Here is a 23,882-nt window from a genome sequence, read left to right on the forward strand (position 1 = left end):
CTCTATAAGTAATTTGCCTGAAAAGGAGTCAACCCTAAAGAAGAAAAGTCATGCTGCAAACCCATTAAAGAGGCCCGGGACAAGGATTGGTCAATCCACATGCCTGAGAAGTTGACCAATTGGAGTTTTAAGCACCCCATGTCACAATCAATGCAGCCTGTAGATAGGAGTCATTAAATATGAATCTATTGTATGAAAAACTGGATGTTGTTATAGATGAAAAAAGTCAACCAATTAGGGCTGAATTGTCAATTGTCAAGTATTGAGAAATGTCTGCTTGACATTGCATCAAGACTATCTGTCCTTGAATCATCTAGATTCTAGATTGTCATGTTTTTCTGCACCCAATTCTCAATTGCACAAAAAAGTTTGAAAGCTCCTGTAATAGCATGTTGCTCCATGAATACCGTATAGCCCTGATGCATGATCATGCACTTTATGTACTATTGAGGGCGCTGCATTTTTCATTACTTTTTATTCACTATGTCATATATATGTATGTTTATGGTTTTTAATTTAATTAATTGTAAGTTTTTTTTTAATTGTACTTTAATAGATACAACACGTATTAAAATAAAGTAATTTCGAAATTGAATTGTGGGTGTTCACAAACTTAAAAGGCGAACCCTGCTAGAAAAATCTGCTGTAGTAACTCCATTTAAACCAGCCAGGAAATGTTTGAGAACTCCTGGAAGACATACATCGAGGCATTTGAAGGTTTAGCACTGAAAATATATTTGTGAATTGGGCCCAACATGTATACACATTGTTTCATACATTTTAACAGGTTTACTATTGTCCTCTACCTATGTGCTAACATATTTGCTATTGGTAGTCAACTGTGAGCTTCATAAAAAATCAATCAAGGTGGAAAAAGGGCCAAAGGCATCTGTGAAATTGATCTGTAGGTATCTACGGAAATACACAACTCTGCTTGAAACACATATTTGAATGTGTCTTCCGTTTAAGCAGGAATACTGCTGATGGAGTTGCCTGCAACTAGAATTGCTTGTACTGGTGGGAGCTCTTTCCTCCTATCAGCAGTTAATTTATGGAAATCAGCAACTACTCTCATAGAAGAATTGACTCTCTGTATTTAGAAAAGCAACTCAAATGCTCTACTCTGGTTCCTTTAACACACCTGGCACCATGCAGCAGACACAAGCCTTACCGTTTTGTGGATCAATATATGCACAAGATGTTAATGATGTGTTTGTATGCATACATGTACCTGAATTTATAAAGTGTAAAGCCAGCGACGAAGGAGCAGAACATTACAGAAGAGGAAGGGTTTTAAATTTGTGAGTTACATGGAAGAAAGAAATGTAGTAGCGGAAACATGGCAGTGGCAAGGTAACAGGGAGTGGGAACACTTTAGACTATAAAAGCAAAGAGATGTCATCTCCTCAAAAAGAGATTGGCAAATGGACAGTAATGGTGCACAAATATGTTATTTTAAGACATGAGTATTCAGCTTGTCTTGGAATTGGAGGACAAAGCCTACGGGATCTAGACCATACTGCAGTTTCAGACCATGTTTCTGCATCTTTTGGTTTCATGTCTGGTGATGTTGCTGTTGCTGGAGTTGTGTGATCAACCTCAGGTCTTTGTCTTGTTTGCCACCTATGGTAGTTGCTGATTGGCTGCTTCAGTTAACTACTTTGTTGAAGACAAATAATGGGCTTTGAATGATGTGGTGCAAACCAGCAGGGGAAGCAATGGAGCTCTCTGAATGTATATTGGATCCGGGCATGTTTCTGAAGCGATATAAGCAGGCGGACTATGTAGAGGGATCCTTTTCTGAGGGGTGCCGTGTGACTCAGATATTCCAATCAGCAGGGCATTTTGTTTCTTGAGATGGCACGACATCAGTTCAGTAACAGCATATTTTGTTCTGATAGAAAAACCATCATTTTACAGAGCAGAGTTAGTTGATGCCAGTCATATTTCCATGTGCATAATGTTGGTCCTGAAGCAGGGATTGGTGTTCATATAGTATCACATGGATTGTCTGTGAGCCAAAGCCTGAAAGCTGCCAATATTCATGACCGAAGCAAACCAGGCACCTAATGTTGCTTATTTTTACAGGCAAGGAGGACAAATTACATTCTTGTATGGTTGTCTTTCGACATTGATGCTGATATTGTGGCAAGGATATTCTTTAGATGGTCAATGTCATGTTTAGAGGAGAATTTATTTTAGAGCTGGAAGTCATCCACAAGCTAATGAGCATTAGTATCCTTTTTAGACAGCAGAACTCCAAAGAGGTTTCCAACTGTAAGAAGACTGAGTACCCCACTGGTAATAAAGATAGAATCAGACCCGTAGGATTCCATCTGGATGAACCAGGCTCTTTTCTTTAGGTAGGAGCCGAGACTTTGCAGAACAGCGCGATCAAATCCCATTCTGAAGGCTAAGATGTTGACTAAAATGTGGTGATTCACTGTGTTGAAGGCTGCAAAATTTTCAAGCAGGCCAAGGACACAGGCATCACTGGTGTCTGTGATCTGTACTGTATCACTGAGTATACAATTGATTCCCATCATTATTCTGCATTGTGGCCTAAACCCATATTATCAGCACTAAAGTAAGCTGATATTCTTAATCTAGTGATATAGATGGTTGTCAATGGATTTATTAATCAGATTTTTCCATGCTACGGAGAGTGGGTGATTGGATCATAACTGACATGAGACCTTCACAGTTGATGTCTTTCAATATTGATCTGAGAAGATGTTGTCTAAATATGAGTTGGCCCTTTGTGAGCAAAGGAGACAAGCCAGAGTTTGGCCTTGATGTGTTAAAATCAATCTTTTTGAATGATGTGCCATGATGGATCAAGGTAGTTATGTTCAGTGTTTTTTGGTTGCCTACAGGCCTTTGTATTTTGTTGATGTTGAAATGATTGTATTACTCCATGAGTCGCGTGGTGTCACACGACTCACTATCATGCTGTTTATATTTGTCTTGGCATTTCTTGAGCATGACCGCTCGGTTGTTGGCGATTCCTTGGCAACACCAGTCTAAGTGTTGGATCCTCCGCAGCTGGACGGCTCCAGTCGTGGATGATTGAGAATAAACCCACATAAGATACACAACTCTCTCTCCGTGCCTCATTTAACAACTTGGCGACAAGCGTGAACTTCTTCCGCACCCACCGCCAAGACCATGCCGTCAAATACTATTTTCAACCTCACAGGAGAGCAGTTACAGCTCTCTACATTTCTGAGTATCCAAAGTAACTACTTCTAGCTGATCTGGCTCTTCAAGGACTTCAACTTATGGTTGGATACATTTCATTTACCTTATTTTGCTTGATCTCCGCAGCATGTGGGAGATTGGTTTGGCTCAAGCTCCGGCTCGCTCCAGGTCTACTTTGAATCTGCATACACGTGCAGCTACTACTATTACACTGCAATAGAATTCTACGCAGTAATCACAGTCCACGGCAGTAAAAGGACACGAAACATAGAAAATTTACACAACTGTCGCCTTGGTAGTGACGTACACAAATCAGGCGGCCATCTTTTTAAAATAAACAGGATGTTAAAACGAAGGATGTTCAAACGACTCGTAACTTTATTGATGCAGCAATAGGCACTCTTATTGTCATTTCCACAAGCCTATTGCACTCCATTTGATTGCGCTTTCTGATCGTTAAAGGCACGCTTCCATGTACAGTGATAGGCAAGCTTATTGTTATTATCACAAAGTCTTTTACGCTTTCAGTTTATTGCGCTTTCTGATCATCGGTGATAGGCACGTTTTTATTACCATCTTTACAAAGCCTATTGCATTTGTATTGATCAGCAATAGGCATGCTTTTGCAAGCATAGCCTATTGCACTTCCATTTGTCGGCGATAGGCACGGTCTTACAATTTTCTGCAAATTTATATTACAATTTACAAAGCCTGTTGAACTTCCATTCATCAGCGATAGGCACACTTTTACCATTTTCTTCAGAATACTATTGCTTATTGCCCACTTGCCAAATCCATTTACAGGCAACCTACTTTTCAGTGAGAAGCTCGCTTTGACTATTATTTTTCAGAGCCATTACACATATATTTCCAGTGATTGGGACTTTATTCATAACATTCCTCATACTGTGTGACATAAGCTTATCATAATTGGTATTCTCTCACCCTGCATTCATGGCTATTTTTCAGCAGTTCCAAACACCAGTTTCTTTCTTACAAAACTCTGGCAAACTGCCTCTCAAATGGAGACAGTGGTTAAAAGGCTTTGAAAATTATCTTGTCACAATTGATGCTGTTAAATATGCTCCTGCCCACAAAGTAGCTATTTTATGGGTTTTTTAGGAGTAGCATCACAACAGTTTTTTGAGAACCTACCTGTGGTTCCTGCCCCTAGTGATTCAGGTGACAGTTGGGACACATAACAAGAAGCTCTTGCACGTTTAAGCAAACAATATTCTGATGAGCCTAGCATTGTCTTGGAATGTCATAACTTCTTTCAACACAAACAGAACTTAGAGAAAAGTGTTGAAGATGACATTGCTGAACTTAGAATGTTAGCCTGCACCTGTGAATTTGGTGAAAGTACAGACGTGTATCAGAGATCAATTTATTTCTTCATGCTTCTCAAAAAAATTCAAGAGCGTCTGCTGAGATGTAAAAATCCTTCTTTATGTAAAACAGTTTGCTAAAGGTTTAGAACGTGCAACTATTTCTTCCAAAATTTTACAAGAAAGTAAAACTCAACAAAGTGTTCATATGGTTGATGAATGCTCTTCGTCTACCTGCTCTGTTAATCTTGTCAACAAATCATCTAGGCAGTTGCCCATGAAACCAACGGTTTGTCACAGATGTTGCTCAAAGAACCATGTGGGCAACTTTCCCAACTGTCCTGGTTCAGGCAAAAGATGTTCGTCTTGCAAAAAAATCTGACATTTTCAAGCCATATGCAGAGGTGGTAAGAGACTTATCAAGGTCAACATATTGTAGTCAATTAAAATTTAGACCTGTGTTCTGAAAAACTCAACAATGTACCTTTATCCATTGAATGTGACTCTGTTGATCTATCTAAGGTCAAAGGCCCATGGTGTCAACTTTAGGTTGGTAAAATTCCTTCACAGGTGAAAGCTGACTCAAGTTCTACCATCACCATATTGTCGGATTCTACTTTTGATACAAACCGGACAGTCATATTTCTCTAACTAAATCTGATGTAAATCCTAAAGCTTATGCTGAAAAAAAAATATACATGATAGGATACTTTCATTCCAGAGTAGAATATCTCGGCAGACGCACTTTCACCAAGGTTTATGTAGCTGTTAAAGGACGAACACAAGGAGATGACAAATGGAGTGCTGAAACTTTTCAAACACTCACCCCCCCAGTCACAGATCTGGGACGAATCCATCATCATTCTTTAGCTCACTTTGCCACCCCAGTTCAGACACAGCTATATGCAAAGCAGTCTTGACCCTGTGCCTTATGGGAACAGTCCAGCCTGAACTGCCAAGCCATGTCTTCCCTGGACCGGAAAGAAGCATCCTGTGACCGGTTTCAGGCTAACAGACTTCATCAGCCAGGCTAGCTTGAATCCAGTGGCTGTTAAAGAACGAAACATCCTTGGTTGGCTCGATTTAGCCAAAATGGGTTTGTACCTTAAACCAAGTTCAGATCAACCTTTAGTCTAGGGGACATTCCATCTGATTATTATAGCTACCATGAGCGTGAGAATATTAATGTTTCCAATCTGTCTGTTTCTGATTCCAATATTAATTGTATCCTTAACCAATTTACTTCTGTGTTTGAGAAACGGCTGGGAATGTTTTACGTTTTGAGCATGAAATTCGTCTCAAATCAAATGCTCAACCTGTCATCCATAAGGTTTGTCCTCTTCCTTTGAGTGCAAGGGGTGAATTAAAAAAAGTACTAAAGAACTTATGTGATTAAAGAATCATCACACCTTGCAATTCTTCCAAGTGGGTTTCCCCCATAATTTTAACTCCCAAAATATCAGACGAGGTGAGATTATGTGCTGACTTGTGCTCCCTCAATAACAACATTATTGTGGATTGCCACACCCTACCAAAGATTCATGATTTATTAGCTAATTTAGGCGGTGCTAAGTACCTTTCCGTTACTTGACCTAAAATCTGCATGTCACCAGATTCCACTTTCATTAACATCTCAAGAACTGACCACATTTGTAACCCCATTCGGAGCTTACAAATATCGTAGGTTACCATTGGTCTGGCTTCAGCATCCAGAGTTTTTCAGAAGTTAATGGGCACCGTATTAAACAACATTCCTGGGGTACAGGCTTACCAGGACGATGTTCTGGTTTATACTGGCGATTCCAAGGAGCATGATAAAACTCTGGTCAAAGTTTTGGAAGCATTTGAGAAAGCTTGAATGACTGTCATACATGACGAGCGTAAATTTGCAGTTCAAGAACTAAAATATTTAGGTTATTCTTTTACACCTAACGGTATAAAACCCAAGTTTTCTCTTCTAAAGGCCATCAGAGATGCTGTGCCCCCCAATGACAGAGATGCTCTGCGTTCGTTTCTTGGGCTAGCAGAATACTATGCTAGATTTGTGCAAGTTAAGCACAAATTGTTGAACCTCTGAGGGTTCTTCTAAGAAATGGTGTAAAGTTTGCTTGGTCAGAGGAACTACAGAAAGTTTTTGAACAGGTTAAGACATTCATTGAGGATTCACCAGCATTACATCAATTTTTGGATGGTCATAAGTTTTTTTCAGACTGTGGATGCCAGCCTTACTGGTTTGGGAGCTGTGTTGTGACAATGGGTGGCAGGCTTTTGCCGCCAGAGCACTTCAATCAGCTGAGACCAGTTGCAGCACTATTGAGCGAGAAGCCCTAGCATGTGTTTGGGCTAGTCATATATTTGTGGTCGTGAGTTCGAAATCTATACCGATCATAAGCCCCTAATGCATATTTTCTCAAATAGCAACTCTAACAACACATCTGCCAGACTTGTTGGGCTACTTTCGAAACTTCAGGAGTTTCACTTCATTATTAAACACATACCTGGAGGGGAAAACTTCATGCCTGATTGTTTTTCAAGAATGTCTTTGAATGAAGCTCCCGAGGAAGCCGATGATGTTTAGTGTGTGGTTGTGGCTGTTGATGCCATCTCTGAATGTTCACCCATCTCTGAAAGTGAGTGGAACACAGCTTACGATAATGACAACACACTTTCCAAAGTATTATTTATTACTAACAAATGACCTGAACGCAGAATTTTATCTACTGAGTTGAGATCTTTTGCAAATGTGGCTGACGAGTTATCTGTAGTCCACAACGCCTTAAACTCTAGCGTATCGGCCTCGCCCCCGGTGAAACCACAGTTTCATCCATACTCTCCCACTCTCTTTTATCTTTTCCACTACTCTCTCAGATCGATCTAGAGCTTCTGGCTGCTAAAGTGAAGTCCGGGTCACCAGATGACCGGGTCAAACCTGAGGCGTTCAGACTATATCATGACTCCATTCTGCTGGTGGGACGGGAGCTGATTAATCGATCCCTCCAATTAGCCACGGTTCCCAGCTCCTGGAAGCATGCCAAGGTGGTCCCCTTGTTAAAAAAACCCACCTTGAACCCCTCACGGCCGGACAGCTATAGGCCTATCTCTGTACTGCCGTATCTCTCCAAGGTGACGGAATCCCACTTGAACGCTGCCCTGACCAGGTACTTGGAGACTAATGATATTCTGGCCTAATCCCAAAACGGCTTTAGAGCTAATCACAGCACGGAGTCGGCCCTCCTGGCAGTCACTGAACAGCTGAGGGTGGCACAAGATCTGGGAAATACTTCTGCCCTTATCCTGCTGGATCTGAGTGCGGCCTTCGGCACGGTCTCCCACAGGATTTTGCTCAAACGTCTTGGGGAGATCGGGGTCGGGGGCGTCACCCTGGATTGGTTTGCGTCATTCCTATCTGACCGCTCCTTCCACGTGCACGCCCCTCCGTACTCGTCCAGCAGGTTCCCCCTCAGCTGTGGGGTCCCTCAGGGGTCAGCTCTGAGCTCTACGCTGTTTAATGTGTATGTCCGCCCCTTGGCTATGTTAGCCAGAGAACGGGAAATTAAATTAACATCATATGCTGACAACGCACAGCTTATTTTCTCCTTTTCCAACAATGCTGAGTCAGACCGAGCTAAATTTGTTGAAGATCTAATGGCCATCGCCAGCTGGCTGTCAGAGAATTGCCTTCAACTCAATGCATCTAAAACTGAGGTACTCATGATCGGTCGGGATCCACAGAAGTGGGAGCACTGGTGGCCCCCTCCATTAGGCCTGTCCCCGACCCCGAAACAGGAAGTAAAAAATCTAGGGGTCCTGTTGGACAATGCTCTAGCTCTGGACTCCCATGCAAAAAGAGTGGCAGGTACCTGCTATGGGCGTTTACGCTCCCTCAAGCCCATCCTGTGATTCTTTGAGCCTTCCACCCGGCAGATAATAGTACAATCCATGGTCCTTTCACATCTGGACTATTGCAACGTCCTCCTGCTAGGCTCCAATCTGACAGTCATTAAAAGACTGCAGAGGGCTCAGAATGCGGCAGCTCGTACTCTGCTTGCCCTGCCGAAATACTGCTCTGTCTCACAGGCTCTAGCCCGGTTGCATTGGCTGCCTGTAAAAGAGAGAATCCAATTTAAAACCCTCTGCCTAGCTCATAAAATTCTCTACGGACATGGCCCCCAAATACTGCAGGGACTCTGCACTTTCTACACCCCTATGCGTGCTCTCCGGTCTGCAGATCTCTATCTTGCCTGCACCACTAGGGTTCGCAGGAGCAGAGCGGGAGGACGCTCTTTCAAGCACAAGGCTCCATTTCTCTGGAATTCTATTCCATTACAGGCACGGTCTACTACGAATCATCAGCTTTTCCGCAAATTAATCAAAACCTGGTTATTTTCTTCCATCTAATCAGCCCTAGCATCGGTTACCCTCCATCTCACTACTCTCTCTATACGTGTCTGCATATCACACATGTCCGCGAGCGCTGGGACGCCCCGTTGCTGGGGTAGCCATGCTCTATATAAAATCACTTAACATAACATAACATAACAACATGGTCATGCATCATGACTTGTTTGTTCTACCAGAATCTTTACGCAGTACTATCATTCAAACTGCTCATCAAGGAAATTTTGGAGTCACCAAGACATGTCAGGGGGTTAAGCAATTTTATTGGTGGCCCTCCGTAGATGCACAGGTCACGAAAATGATTGATTGGTATATTAAATGTCTCTTATCAGACAAACATTGGAAGACTCTTTCTACCCCCCTGCATCCTGTCCCAGTTCCCGAGAATCCATGGGATAAAGTGGGGATAGACTTTTCAGGTCCGTATGAGAATTTACCCAGTGAAAACAAGTATTTAATTTTACTAGTTGATTACCACACCAAATGACTATATTATTTTTTTGCAAGAGACCCACAACTGAAAACGCAATTAAGTTTTTGCAGAATGCATTCAATGTTGAAGGCTTTCTTAAAATTATCGTAAATGACAATGGCACGCATTTTGTCTCACAAAAAATGTGTTATTTTCTCAAAATGCATGACATATCTCATTTTAAGGACTCTTTGTATTCACTCTCTTCTAATTGTCTAATTGAGAGGGCAAACCGTATCATTAAGGAGGGTATACAAACCGCAATTTCGTCCAGGCAGGACATGATAAAGTGTGGAAGTTTAACATCACTGCACATTCAACCACAGGTGTTGCACCCTTCACACTTCTCAGGAAGAGAAAAGTAGACACTCATTTGAATCCTAGCTGGTTGTACAAGAAAGATAAGCAGAGTTGTGGCTCTACACATGATGGTTCCACTTCTTCAAAGAACATGTTACGGTCAAACAAGATTCCATGAAAGCACGCTTTGATGTTGGTAAACATTCTGTGGACCAACCTTTGAGAAAGGCGGGACTGGGTTCTTATGGAAAATCCTACAAAAGTGCCCAAAGGTTGTTCCAAGTTCTCTTCACCAGTTTTGGTCCTTCAAGTAAGCAGAGGTTCAGCCCATCTGGATAATAAGGGATGGTGGAAAGAGAGGGCTCTCTTGTCAAGGGTTCTCCTTCTCAGGCAGATGTTATTAGTAAACATATCTATTCTGAGACAGAATATTGTGACTGGTTTGACTTGCGTCAGGATAAAGAGACCATATCTAACTTTGGTTCGGAGACAGTTACGGTCCAAACTGCCCAACCACAAGTTACTGATCCAAGCGAATTGTGTGAGAAATCCTACAAGAGGGCTTCATGTTTTAGGCAGTATCCTTGTAAATTGAGGGATTATGTATTGGAGTAATTTAAATGCTCATTGTTTTAACGTTGCCATATACTTACCTTGTTTAACTTACAGTTCACATGCAATTTAGAGGGCAGATTAACTGTTTTCTAGTTTTGATCTTTTTATTTGTGTCTTTGTGCAGTTTTCTTACAAGTTATTTCAGTGTTCTTTCCTCACGGTTTAAAGGAGGGAGGTGTTGTAATGATTGTATTAATCCATCTCACCGTCATGCTGTTTATGTTTGTCATGGCATTCTCGAGCTTGCCCGCTCGGTTGTTGGGGATTCCTTGGCAATGCCAGTCTTGGCGTTGGATCCTCTGCAGCTGGACGGCTCTGGTCGTGGGTGTATCCACTTGAGATTAAACCCACAAAGGAAACACAACTTTCTCTCCGTGCCTCATTTAACAGTTGATCTTACATTTGAAGAAGTTGCATATTGCAATACACTTCTCGTAATGTTCAAGTCATGCATCTGTGGGCTTAACACTGTTTGATACCCTTGAAGAAGTCTTTGCTCTGGTTGTAGACTTTCCTGATGGTAATTGTGTAAAAGGCAGTCTCTACCCTCTGACAAGCTTCTTCTCCGGTTGTTTGAGGGTGCATTTGCTGCTGGATATATCCTGGTTCTGCAATATTTCAAAGTGCTTGACCTTTAGGGAGCAGAATACAGCAGGGTATAGACATCTACTATCACCCGCAGGGCGTGACGAAGTTGATGAGAAGGATTTCAACCCTTACATTGAGGGTCTAAGGTGTATTTATACAGGAGTCTTATTCTGGTGAGTGCCCTGGGGGTACATTTCTTGAATTCCCTTAGTAGTAGCTTTGCTGGCTCAAGTTGTGGTCACTGTGTGGATCAGAGATGGAAAGGCTTGAAGGCGATGTGACTTAGGGCAGCAGGTGTGGTGGCTCATTAGAGAGGAAATTAACTTTGGGGTGTTCCGATTGATATGAATTGGCAGTGCAAGGTGCTTTGATATTGGTGTTTAATTTTTCTTCCAATTCAACTGCATCACAAGAGCCACTAGAAAGTCTGGCAACTGCATTCTCACTCGTAATTTCGACAACTGGGCACTGGAAATGTTCCCTAAAGAGAGGGGGGTATTATTAGTGCTCGATTGTTACAGTCCTATGTACTCCATTACAGATTTTAGCCATTCAGTCCCTCTGTAGATCATTTGGGCACAAGGTCTACAAAGAATATCTGGCCAAGGAACTCTGAAAACAGGAGCTTCATCATTAGTTCTTATTCCTAGTCCTTCAGATGATGCAATTTATCAAAATATTGAGTCTTTTTGGTGAAACTTGCACTTAGATTGACTGCATAGTTTTTGACTATCTACATATCATCAATGTATGTATAACACTTCCTTCTACATTTTTTTACCTTGATAATCTGTTGGTGGTTTTGGCATTGATATATGAGTGCAAGTCAATATTATTGACGTCGATATTATGAAATTCATCCTGAGATGGAGTTTGTATAGTGGTAGAATGGAAGGAAAAACAAGCATATGTTCCATAAGAAGAGTTTACCATTTATTTCCTCAAGAACCAAGCTGATGGCTGGTGGGCAAATCTAGGTTCCAAACTTGAGAACAGGCTGGGTGGGGCAGCAATGTGGGGTTTTACCACCTGTACGTTTAAGAAATAAAAAATGGTACTCTAAACTTTAGAACACGTTTTAACATTCTTGTCCTTTCAATTATTTTTATTTGCGATTGTCTGCTCTTTTCGAATGCTGGAAGTACTCCAATTGATTTCTTGTTGAATGTTTAATACCTCAATTCAACTACATAAACATTCACATGTACCAATCTCTGCATCACTCAAAATCCTGTGACTTGTTGGACATTTATTCATTTATGTATAGAGATTTGTATAGCCCGAACTCGACCCGAAGTTATTAGAGGGCTTTAAATAATTGGCAAAGAAACACTTACCCGAGTTACTTATGGGTGAAATACAAATACATGAAATAAGCACAAATGCATAGTAACGATACACACAGAATTGTACCGTAAACAGTTGTAGTTGTGTGAGTTACATATGGAGTAGATACAGCCCCCTAGAGGAATCACAGATATACGTCAGCACGGTATAATGTGGACAGCTTTATACATGGGCTCAGAAATAGCTATGGTAGGGCATGTCGGCTACGATAGCCATCTATCATGGTATTGATATTGCAAGTGTGTGCCATTACTGCAGGATTTTAAATTGGTCTGTGTTTTACTTGTCTTGTCTTCTCTCTTACTGAGTGGTAAGCCCATTTTTGCCATGTTACTCAGGTGCCAGCTTGGAAATGCAGACCTCTGAAATATGCACAGGGAAACATTTGGGGTCAGATGTACGACCCTACCAATTTGCGAGGTGCAAATTGTGTTGTTTTGTGACTCACAATTTGCAACTCCGAAACAGGAATGTACAACAGTGTCTCAGACACTGTTTGCGATTTCTAATGGGATCGCAAATTGCCTTCCTCATTAATATTCATGAGGCAGGTGCAATTTGCGACCCCGTTAGGAATGGCTTGCATTCCCAGGGAGGGTGGCCTACTGTGGTCCCAGGACCACCATGTTTGTGACTGCTTTTTAAATAAAGCAGTTTTTTTAAATGCAGCTCGTTTTCCTTAAAGTAAAACGGGATGCATTTAAAAAAGACAAAATAAAACGTTACTGTTTCATTTTTTAAGAGTATGACAGTCACAAAGGGGAAAGTACCCCTGGGGACCCCTTCCCATTTGTGAGTGGGTTACCACCTGTTAGACTTGGCATCTTTTGGCGTGTTTCCCCTGAGTTTTTGCTTTCTGAACTCCCAGTTTTGACTCTGTTTCTGCTGGCATAGTTTTTCTGCGCACGTTTCTCACTGCTGATCAGTGGTACAGTGCAAGTCCTCCTGTGGTAAATTGTGTTATGGATTGATGTTTCCATGATTGCATATTTTATTTATTTGCTAGTCCCTAGTAAAGTGCACTGAGTGTGCCAGGGCCTGTAAATCAAATGCTACTTGTGGGCCTGCAGCACTGATTGTGCTACCCACGTCAGTAGCCCTAAAAAGGTAACTCAGACCTGCCATTGCGCGCAGTTTGTAACTGCCCTTTCGACTTGGCCAGTGCACCCACTTGCAAGGCCCTAAACTACCTTTTTCTTACATGTCATTCACCCCTAAGGTAGGCCCAGGGTACCCCTGTGGGCAGGGTACAGTGTATGTGAAAGGTAGGGCATTCACTGGTGTGTGTGGCATGTCTTCCTAGTGAATTACACCCCATTTCGTTTTTCACTATTGCAAGGCTACCTGTTCACCATAGGACAGAATGGGAAGGTTTGTTTATAAAATCTTATAAACATATTTGGCCCTGGTAACTATGTAGGAAAATCAAGTTTAGTATGCCTAAACTCAGAATCTAAAGATGCATCTTTTAGTCAAGGTGATTTTTACATCCTGTGTTTGAAAACACCACTTTTAGGAAGTAGGTATTTTCTTGCTCAGTCATCCCGTGTGCCTCAGCTGGAATGTGGATTGCCTGTCTGGGTTTTGGATGAAAGAAGGCTGGGGAGCAGGAGTGGCTCCAGATAGTCTTGGTGGGTCAGGAAAGGGCTGAGTAGACCTGGGCTGTAATTGGTGAAGGGGGAGGAGATTTCCTTGCAACTTAAAGGGCCTGGTCTGCCTCTGACAATGCCGTCTCCACCTCCTGCCAGGAAGTCACACCAGAAAAAGCAGAACTGGTTCTGGCTGGGCACAGACACTCTCTCCCTAAGAGATCAAAGGATTTGGGATATAAATATTGGGGTCCAGACCCCTGAACTTTAGAACGCTTTTGGATCAAGAAGACTGCCAAGAAGAAGAGCTGGAGAAGCTGTGAGGAGGAGCTACCACTTTGCTGTGTGCTTTGCTGTGTTGGACTGCAGTGGCTGCTTCTTTCTTGGGCATTGAAAGGACTCGACTGAACTTTCTGCAATCATTTTTTGTGGTTTTCTCCAAGGGCTTGAGGTAGAGCATTCCCCCTGTTCAAGAAGTCTCAGGAACAGCAAGGACTTCAAGTTCTTCTGCCCTCAGCAGGGGGACTGTGTGTGTTGTGCTGCAACAGAATAAAAAGCAACCCAAAGCCGTCTACGATGCCGCTGCTGACTCTGTGTCCTGAAGGCACCAACACAACACCGCACCGCAACCCTGGCTTACCGACAACGCCTGCTGATGCCGCCACCAAGCCACTGCTCGCACCACGTCCTGTGGGCACCGCCTCGCTTCATGACGATGCCTTGGTGTCCCCGATCACGTCGGTCCACACCGAAATCGATGCCTCTGCTTGCACCGTGGTTCAAGGGCACCACTTGTAAAGTTAGACGATGCACCGCCCTCATCCCACACCACAGCCTTGGCCTACCGATGCTGGCGCCATTGACTCCAGTTTGTCAGCTGGTGTCAGCGCTTCAGCAACGACAACGACGCTGCTTGCACCGTGACGAGCACCGCTCCACTTCTCACTGCGACCCTGGTCTCACCAGAGATGCCATCTGATGCCACTACCGAGCTGCTGCTCGACTGTGACCTGAGGGCACCGCACGCTGGACCGCTGCACTTCGCACTGCAGCACCCGACACCAGCGCTCCTGACCTCGACCACGAGGAGTTCGATCTGCAACGCATGGTGACTTCGAGGGCCTGACGACTCCTGCACTGACCTCCAGAACCAACACCTGCTGATGCTGTTCCTTCGACAGCTCACCGAGAGGTCGCCGACGCCCTGCGTTTCTAAAAGGTACTGTTTTGCGGGTCTCCCTGACACCGTAGCTGGCCTGCGACGCCGCAGTCAGCCAAAATATGTTTGGATTTGTTTGTTCACCGCGCCGTGATAGCCCCAGAGGGAGCTATTGACTTCAAGGAACTGTTTTTAAGGTTATTTTGAGAACTGATGTTTTCTATGTACTGTATTTTTATCGTTTTTGGTCTTGTCTTGAGTATATAAAAATATCTGATATTTTTCTAAACTGGTATGGTGTCCTTTTGTAGTGCTTACACTGTATTACTGTTCGTTATGTGCAAATGCCTTACACACTGCCTCTAAGATAAGCCTGACTGCTCGTGCCAAGCTACCAAGGGGGTGAGCAGGGGTTATTTTAGGAGTGTTACTCCCTTATCCTGCCTAGGAAGAGGGGACCCTGCTAGAGACCCCCATTTCTAACACCACCCATTTGAAATCTGTGGTAGTCTGAGAGTGTTTTGCAGATGAATATAGCATGCATTCTGCCATCGATATGGACTTTGCATCACATCAACAGAAAGGTATTTTATTGTACTATCAAATTATATAGATCTGGAATTTACACAAAAAATGGACTGGCCATTATCCTAACAGTGGAATTTTCCTTTAGCTGGTGAAATATGTGAACAGAAGTGATGCTGTTTGCCTCTGTAGACTAAAACAGTTGTTCTTAGCTTTTCGAATTCTGTGATTCCAATGAATCACTATTGGAAGCCGTGGACCTCAGCCTTGGCATTTTCTAGAATTTGACCCTCAAAACAATGAGCAAAAATACCCAGACAGTTATTCATCAAAGAAATAAACAAATTATGAAGTATTTTATTTAATTCACAATTATATATAAAAAATCCTAATTTGAATTTGAAAGGGAATGGTTCTAGCTTTTCAAAATGTAATTTTAATTCTAAAAGATGATGCAATATGTTTGATTCTAGCTACAATTTTGTTTTTATGCTCCTCATGTGCTCTCTTTTTGTCTGCACACACCAGTGCTTCAATTGAGAGCACAATTTGACCATACTACATTCCGTTTACTGTACTTCTCCCATGAGTCAAGCTAAGGATGTAATTTTATTTCTTACCTCCAATTTTAAATTCCTTCACATTTACAGTATTTCAAAATTTTCTTTTCTACCTTTTGTTTTATAATACATGTCATTTATTTATCTGCTAATGCTTAATATTCTAAACTGTCACAGACCCACAGAGAAAGAGTCACCGAACCCAGGGGTCTGTGGATCCCAGGTTGATCTAAAATATTCAGTTTAGTTGTAAAACAACGGCAAAAAAATGAAGAGAAGTGGAAGCATGCCAGATTACTACAGACGGCTAAAGAAATGACGTTACATTGCAAAGATCACATGCTGTGTAGCAAAATCTATGAAACAGAAAATCAAAACCAATCCAATATGCTCCAAATCTGGTGCAGCCAAACAAAAATTCTGACAAGCCTGTTTAGGTCTAATGTACTGATTAACAAGTGGCTTTAGGAAAAGCCTGGCAACTTGTTTCCCTAGTATTGGTGATTTATATGGAGCAAGTCCCTCTGGACTTCTATGACCGTCACAAATTTCCTGGAATATTTACATGCGCCAAATAACTGTCAACGGAATTCTGCATCAGTAAATCATAGACAAGTGAGCCATTGCACTTTTTTCTTGTTGTTGATGTTTCACTCCATGGAGAAACCCCTTTGCCTACTTCTCATTGGGTATTCCCTCCCAAATCCCACATTGGAAAGGTAGTTAGGTCATGAGTTAAAAAATGTTTGCAACATTTTGAGTTCCTCTCTTCTTGTACAAGGCTGCTCCCCAAAAGTGGCAGGCAATTTGGTGTCCATGGTGACAGGCATTGAGAGAGGCATGATGGAGCTGTCATCAAGAATGTCGGTACTTAAAATGGGCCCATAGTAAAACCATCTATGATGGATGTGCATTGTATTCCTACTTTTCACCGACATTTTGAAGGTTGCCTTTGTAAGAATATCGTGCTATGCATTTTGATTTTTAACTGTAGGAACACCTTTGGATTACGCAGATTGGCCACCTAAAAAGGCTGGATGGCCCAACACTATTTATGGTGTTGTCACATCTACCTGAACATTCTTTAGTATGCCATGTCAAATGATGGTACAACACCTGGAAAAATGAAGTAGGAAATTACCTTTTTTGTCAGGAGTCCCACTAGTTCCCTAGGCAACCCAAATTCAACAGGCCAAGCCAATAAGTGTTGCCTCTGCGAAATGTAGTGGCTTTGGCAATATTTGTTTCAATGACAGGGGTTGGGTAATACAACAGAAAACAGGAGGAGGAGATGGTGGTTTAAAAGCAAGGGGGTATGAAAAACAATGGTGGTGGGCAGGTGTGGTGGGTTGACACAACTAATGCATGTTGAAGTCATAGCTACTGACATGGGAACTGTGAAAGCAGGTTCTATACTCCGCGTCAGCTCAACATTCTGTGAATCTGGGCAAAACACTCAATTCCACCATTTGCAATGGGAAAAAAAACAGAATGAAAGTGTCCACGTGTAATGTAACTGGTGCTCATGTAAAGGGCTCCAATATGTTCGGATTGAGTTAGTGCTATACAAATCCACAAAAAAACAAGGATTCTGTTTACACTTGGAAATAAAACAGAATGCTTCACCTGAACATATGAATTAATCAGATTTCTAACACGTGGCAAATCACCTATGAATGTCTCGAGGCACTAGGGTTCCTGGCTGCTTCGTGGTGCTCTGCTCAATTGAACAGCCAGGTTTTGAGTCTTAAATTCTTGGAGCAATGATGTTGTCCAGAGGTGTAGGGGAAGGTTGTTTCAAGCTTTGGCCACCAGGTGTTAGAAGGAGTGTCCTCAGCTGTAGCTTTGGCGGATGCAGGGGATGTCTACGAGGAAGAGGTAGGTGGATCGTAGGCGGAAAACTGCTGCTAAAATGGCGATAATGGGCTTGATAATATGCTCTATGGAATTCTAATTGAAGCCCATGTTAGATGTCCTACACATCTAACATGGGCTTCAATTGGAATTCCATAGAGCATATTATCAAGCCCATTATCGCCGTTTTGGCTGCAGATGTCTGCCACTAAAGCGGTGATATTTTATCGGCTGTCTTGATAATATGCCCCTGGGTGTTTTGTGCAGTGCATTGCATGGGGTCATTCTGAGTTTTCCATGAATTTGTATTAGAAGGTTATGCTTTCAGTGCAAAGCTTTGCATCAGGGAATGCAACCTTTCTTTCATTACAGTGTTGGGGATACCCTAAGCCGGAGGCCAATCTTAATAGCTAAAGCTCTGCGGTGAGTATTCGCCATTGTGCCAAGCAGCACATCAAATTTGAATGCCATCCGGCTTTGAATGAAAAATTTGTAAAACTGGGTCTTGGTGGGTAAAGGTTTCTTTGTCTCTTATGTTTTATTTATTTGCATTGTGAAAGGTGATCCAGCGGGCTATAGAAAATATATCATAAACTACGCTACCCAACTTCATAACCTATAAACAAAATTCTAAACTAAATATGGACCCTTTTATAAACCTGATATATTTTGGGCCTACTGAATCAGGTGGTCAGAATAAATCTATATACACATTATCTACAAACTATATACATATTTATACATTTGCAGAAAGAATATTGTCATTAGAATAAAACTCAACCATTTAAATGACCACCATAGGCGACGTGATCTAGCTAATAGTAACCTACACTTCTGAATAACCAAGACCAGCTTGTTTGTCAAAAGTAAGATTTTATTTTCTAAATTATGGTATATAAGTTGAAAGTTTTATAAATGAAGTTTATTAGCAATAATGCAAGCATGATTATAATGAAATATGAGAAAATTACTATTTAAGCAATTGAAACAATTTTAAAGAAAATATATAAAGTTTAGCATTTCTAAAACCTAATTCCCTAACTAAGCTAAATAGATAGAAATTAAAGTAAAGTTCTTTGAGGATTCTTACGTGCTCCACGCAAAGTCCAGTAGCACATCACCCTCATCGGAAAGTCAGAAAGCAGCAGCCAGCCCATCCCTAAGGGCATGACTTTTTATACCTTTCTACGCTAACTAAACTAGCAAAGGAAAGTTTTCAGAAATCCTCGACGTCCCATTGGCTGAGAGTGACAAGTGACATGTCACCCGTTTCTCAAAAAGTTCCATTAAATCATGTCTCATAAAGACCATTGTCTCTTCCACGTGAAGCCAGAAGCTTCCTGAGATTGCAACAAATGTATTAAGTCATTCTCGCAGCGTCCATAGACTTTCAATACAACTTCCGCGGATGCCAAGTTAAGGACTGACAAAATGTTCACTTTCGACCTTGGCCATGTCCGACAGAATGATGACAGCATTAGTTTTTTCTTTGTGAACGCAGCTTTTGACAAACGCTTTATTTCAGAATGGGCGTCTCGTGACTTCTGCAGAATTACATGTCAGCTCTTTTTCTGCGGTTCAAATGACTAGGCCCAAAAGCAGACAACTTATGTTTTCTAGTATAAAACAAACACAAGAAAAGTATTAATGTAAGAAATAAAGTAGATTCTGTATCCACCCCATGGTTTACTAATTAATTAACCCACCCGATTAATCAAAATGTTACCTAGCCATTGCAAACAAATAAAGCAGCGTTTATATTTACCAGTCTCCGTTTTTCCATGAGACCCATATGCACCTAGAATAGTAGAAATGACATCATACGGACAAAGAAAAGCAAAACAAGCACATGCTTCTTTTAAGTTTGCAGCAATTAGTAATGACAAAAACGAAAACAATAAATTATTTTATTATTTTGTACGAACAAAAAGATGCAACATTTATGCACGTTTATGAGCACACATGTTAGTCCCCCCACGTGTAAAGTTTAATCTAAGTTGTATTAGCACGACATATCACAAATCATTAATAATTTTATTCATGTTATGGAAATGTGACTTTGCGAGTTTAAACAAAATTTTGTTTTCTATCTCGCTCCATCAACTCCCTCATCTGGTGATTAACAAATCACCACACCAGCACTCAAAATTTTGGTAAATTAAATTTTTAAGAAATCGATTCAAATTCATTTGTATCAGTAAACCTAAAAGTCTGTTTCTGCATAATCTTTGCAATTAACATGACGCTCTCTATGTAACTCCTGTAACTCGATCTCCCTTTCCTCTTCTTTTCTGAGTTTATAGATTCTTTTCTTTTCTTTCAACTGTTTCTTTCTTTTATGTAACAAGCAACCTAATTTGGTCAAAATAAAAATGAATACTATTATAATCAAAGGTGCCAGAATCTTGCCAAGAATTGAACTTCCGATATTATGAAACCAGTTTTTAATTGCTTGAAACCTTTTTGAAAGTTTCCCTGTAAAATCTTCTTCTTCTAAAGGAATTATCTCTGAATGCATTTGTGTAATATTCTTAATATACATTTCAATATTCTTACTTTCATCAGGTATATATGTACAGCAATGTTGGACATGTAAAATGCCACAGACTCCTCCCTCTTTTGCTAGGAGTATGTCTAAAGCAAGACGATCTTGAATTACCATGGATCTAATTGCAATAACTTCAACATTCACTAATTGAAACCCATCAGCAGTGTCAGTTGATAATCTATCAACTATAGTGGACAATTTTCTGATTCTCCCTGCATTTAGGGTTATACCAACAAAAGGTATTACAGCTTGAAAAATATCTCCCAGAACTTCGGTAAAAGTTTCTCTTTTAGCTCTATTTACATAATTATGAATTTTAAACAATCCTTCTGAATCTCTGTCAACATGAAACACTTTAGGAAAAACAATTCCCACATAACAAGTTCCATACCAATGGTCTGGAAGGTTGTAGTAGGCTTTGTCACCACAAACAAAATAAATCCCAGGAAAGATAGGATCTTTTCCACCTTTAAATCCCCAACCTCCCATAATCTGATAAGTATCTTCACAGTTACTTGCACCTACAAAATAATTATCAAAAAGTGTATTATCTCTTCTAATGCAAAGCTTTCCACTAACTGGTTTGTCTATGTGAATTGCAATATTTTCAAGCATTTTGCCATTTAATTTCTCATCCTCTTTTTGCCAGAAGGCTGACTTAGTCTGCTTGACTAATTCATTTCTCTTATAAATTGCTCTTCTCTCCTCAACCATATTCAAAAATTTCTTTCCTTCAGCACTTAATTTACATGTTAGATTATTCTTGTAAGCATACTCGTAAGTGAGTTCGTTAGTAACAAGGAAATATTCTCTCATTTGTTTTGCTTTCTTATGCTTATTTAAAGCATTGTCAATCTTAACATTAGCAAAAATTTCATCATAATTTGAATAGTAATATTCTAAACGACCAGTTTGATAAAATAAACTAGTTAATACACTACATGTTACAGCATAAGTGAGAGGAAGCATATTATATGTTACTCCCTCAGAAACAGAAGCAGGTAACTTAACACAGACATAGCAGTCTTTTGCATCCATTACCTTTACATATTCACTCAATAGCTTTGTGAATGTATTACTTGAAAAATCACCTATTGATTTATCTTGATGAATGTTAGGCTGATGATCAATAACTTTTGCAGATGTACTATGTTTAGTTTGGCTAACCAGAGCTTTGCTTGTTATGTTAACTTTGTGTAATTCTCTATTCATTTCTAAAGGGATAATCACAGCTAGTACCAACCAGAGCAGAACTAAAATGAGCAGACATACCAGAGTCATCTTACAGCATCTTTTAAAAACAGAACACTTTGAAGTGCTCTCCTTAACATAAGGCATTTTTAGGTTAGTTTTAGCCTCAAAAATAAAAATAAATTTTAAAATTTATATACACCCCCCTTTTAAAATATATTTTTCTTTTATAACCCTAAACAAGATTTCTTCGACCTTATGTCATACATAAGTTTTCTTCTACTAAACAGTTTTTCTTCGACCTTGTGTCAACTAACAGATTTTCTTCAGCCTTTTGCCAATTTAATAATTCTGTACTTCAATCATTGTCACTAATTTCTTGTATTTCGTTTTCTTCTTCACTACTATCATATATGTCAATAACAGGTGGAATTACTAAGTAAGTCCACTCAGGAGACTTGTATTTCTGGTTTGGTCTTATTATTCTCTTCCCTTTTCTCGATATCACTTCAATTTTTCTTCCAACTCCAACTTCTTTTCCTGGACTCTTTTGACTACTTATTTCCTCTACTTGTTCTATTGGCTTTTTGATCAATCTGACTCTCAATCTTCCACCTGGCCAGTAGTCTGCTTTTCTCACGTACTTCTTCTTTGGTTCAGAATTATTTGATTCTGACTTCCAAGTCCTTTTCTTTCCGTTTTCACTTCCACCTTCCACGTCACTTTCTTCAGTTTCGTAGTCTGAAATTTCAATTGACTCAGGAACTTCTCTATTCGGCAATTTCACTCCTTCAGGAACTTCACTTTGTCTTCCATCACTGGTACTCGGTAATTCGTTCTCCTCCTCTTCCTCAATTACCTCTAACTTCCCAGATTTCGGATTTTTGTTCCTTACTTCAGAGTTTGTTCTCTGCCTTTCGATACTCTCCTGGTCTGAAACTTCCTTTGGTTCAGCTTCTTTGTCTTCAATAGAGACAACCGAATCCCCAGTTATCTTTCCTTTTAACAGATTCTCTTCACCTTCAGAATCTATTTCAATTATTTCTAAGTCTTTTCTTGTCAGATTTCCATTCACTGGCACAGTTTCCAGATGTCGACTTTCTTGTCGATCTTCAGAATCTGGAATTACTTCACCTTCTGTTCTGTCTTCTGCTTCAGAATCAGAATCATCTGTGGTATCACTTTCAACATCAGAACTCTCAGGAGTTGGTACTGGAATAGTATGACTTGGATGTATCCAACGTTTCAATCCTCTGCACTTTACAGCATTAGTAGTGATCAAGATTATCTGCCTAGGTTTCTGCCATCTAGGAGCTAGACAATTCCTTCTCCGATGTACTTTCGTTCTGACCCAATCGCCAGGTCTCAGATCATGAGTCAAAACTTTTTCATTTGATTGAGCTTCAGTTCCCACCTGATTAGACACAGAAGTTACCATATCAGATAACCTTTTACAGTAATCCAAAATTGCACTGTCATTTATGCTCAACAGTTTACCTACAGGTACAAAAGCTTGCCTCATAACTCTTCCCATTAAAATTTCATGAGGACTCAAACCTGTCTTTTTATCTGGTGTACTTCTTAATGACATCAAAACAAGTGGAAGAGCATCAGTCCACTTAATACCTGTTTCAAGACACATTTTTCCAATTCTGTTTTTGATTGTTCCATTTATTTGTTCAACTACACCTGATGCCTCTGGTCTGTATGCACAGTGTATTTTCTGCTCAATGCTCAAAGCTTCACAAATTAACTTCATCAGTTTGTTATCAAAATGGCTTCCTCCATCACTCTCAATAGTGACTGGAAAACCGTACCTTGGGATGATTTCTCTGAGCAATAGTTTTGCTACTGTAATTGAATCACAATGTCGTGTAGGGAAAGCCTCTACACATCTTGAGAATAAGCATACAATTACAAGTACATATTTCAAACAGTTGTGTAAGGGCATTTCAATGAAATCCATTTGTAACCTGGTAAAGGGACCACCCTCTCGACCAATTATTCCTGTCCCCACCACTGATTTTCTGTTTGGATTCATTTGTTGGCATGACAAACACCTTTGACAAAAAGATTCAGCAATGGTTCTAAATTTGGTATTGAACCATGTTTCTCTAAAAAGTCTGACCATAGAATCTCTTCCTAGATGTGCAGGACCATGATATAATCTGGCCATGTCAGCAATCAAGCAATTTGGTAAGACTACT

This window comes from Lissotriton helveticus, chromosome 8 (assembly GCF_964261635.1).
Source record: "Lissotriton helveticus chromosome 8, aLisHel1.1, whole genome shotgun sequence".
Classification (NCBI taxonomy): domain Eukaryota; kingdom Metazoa; phylum Chordata; class Amphibia; order Caudata; family Salamandridae; genus Lissotriton; species Lissotriton helveticus.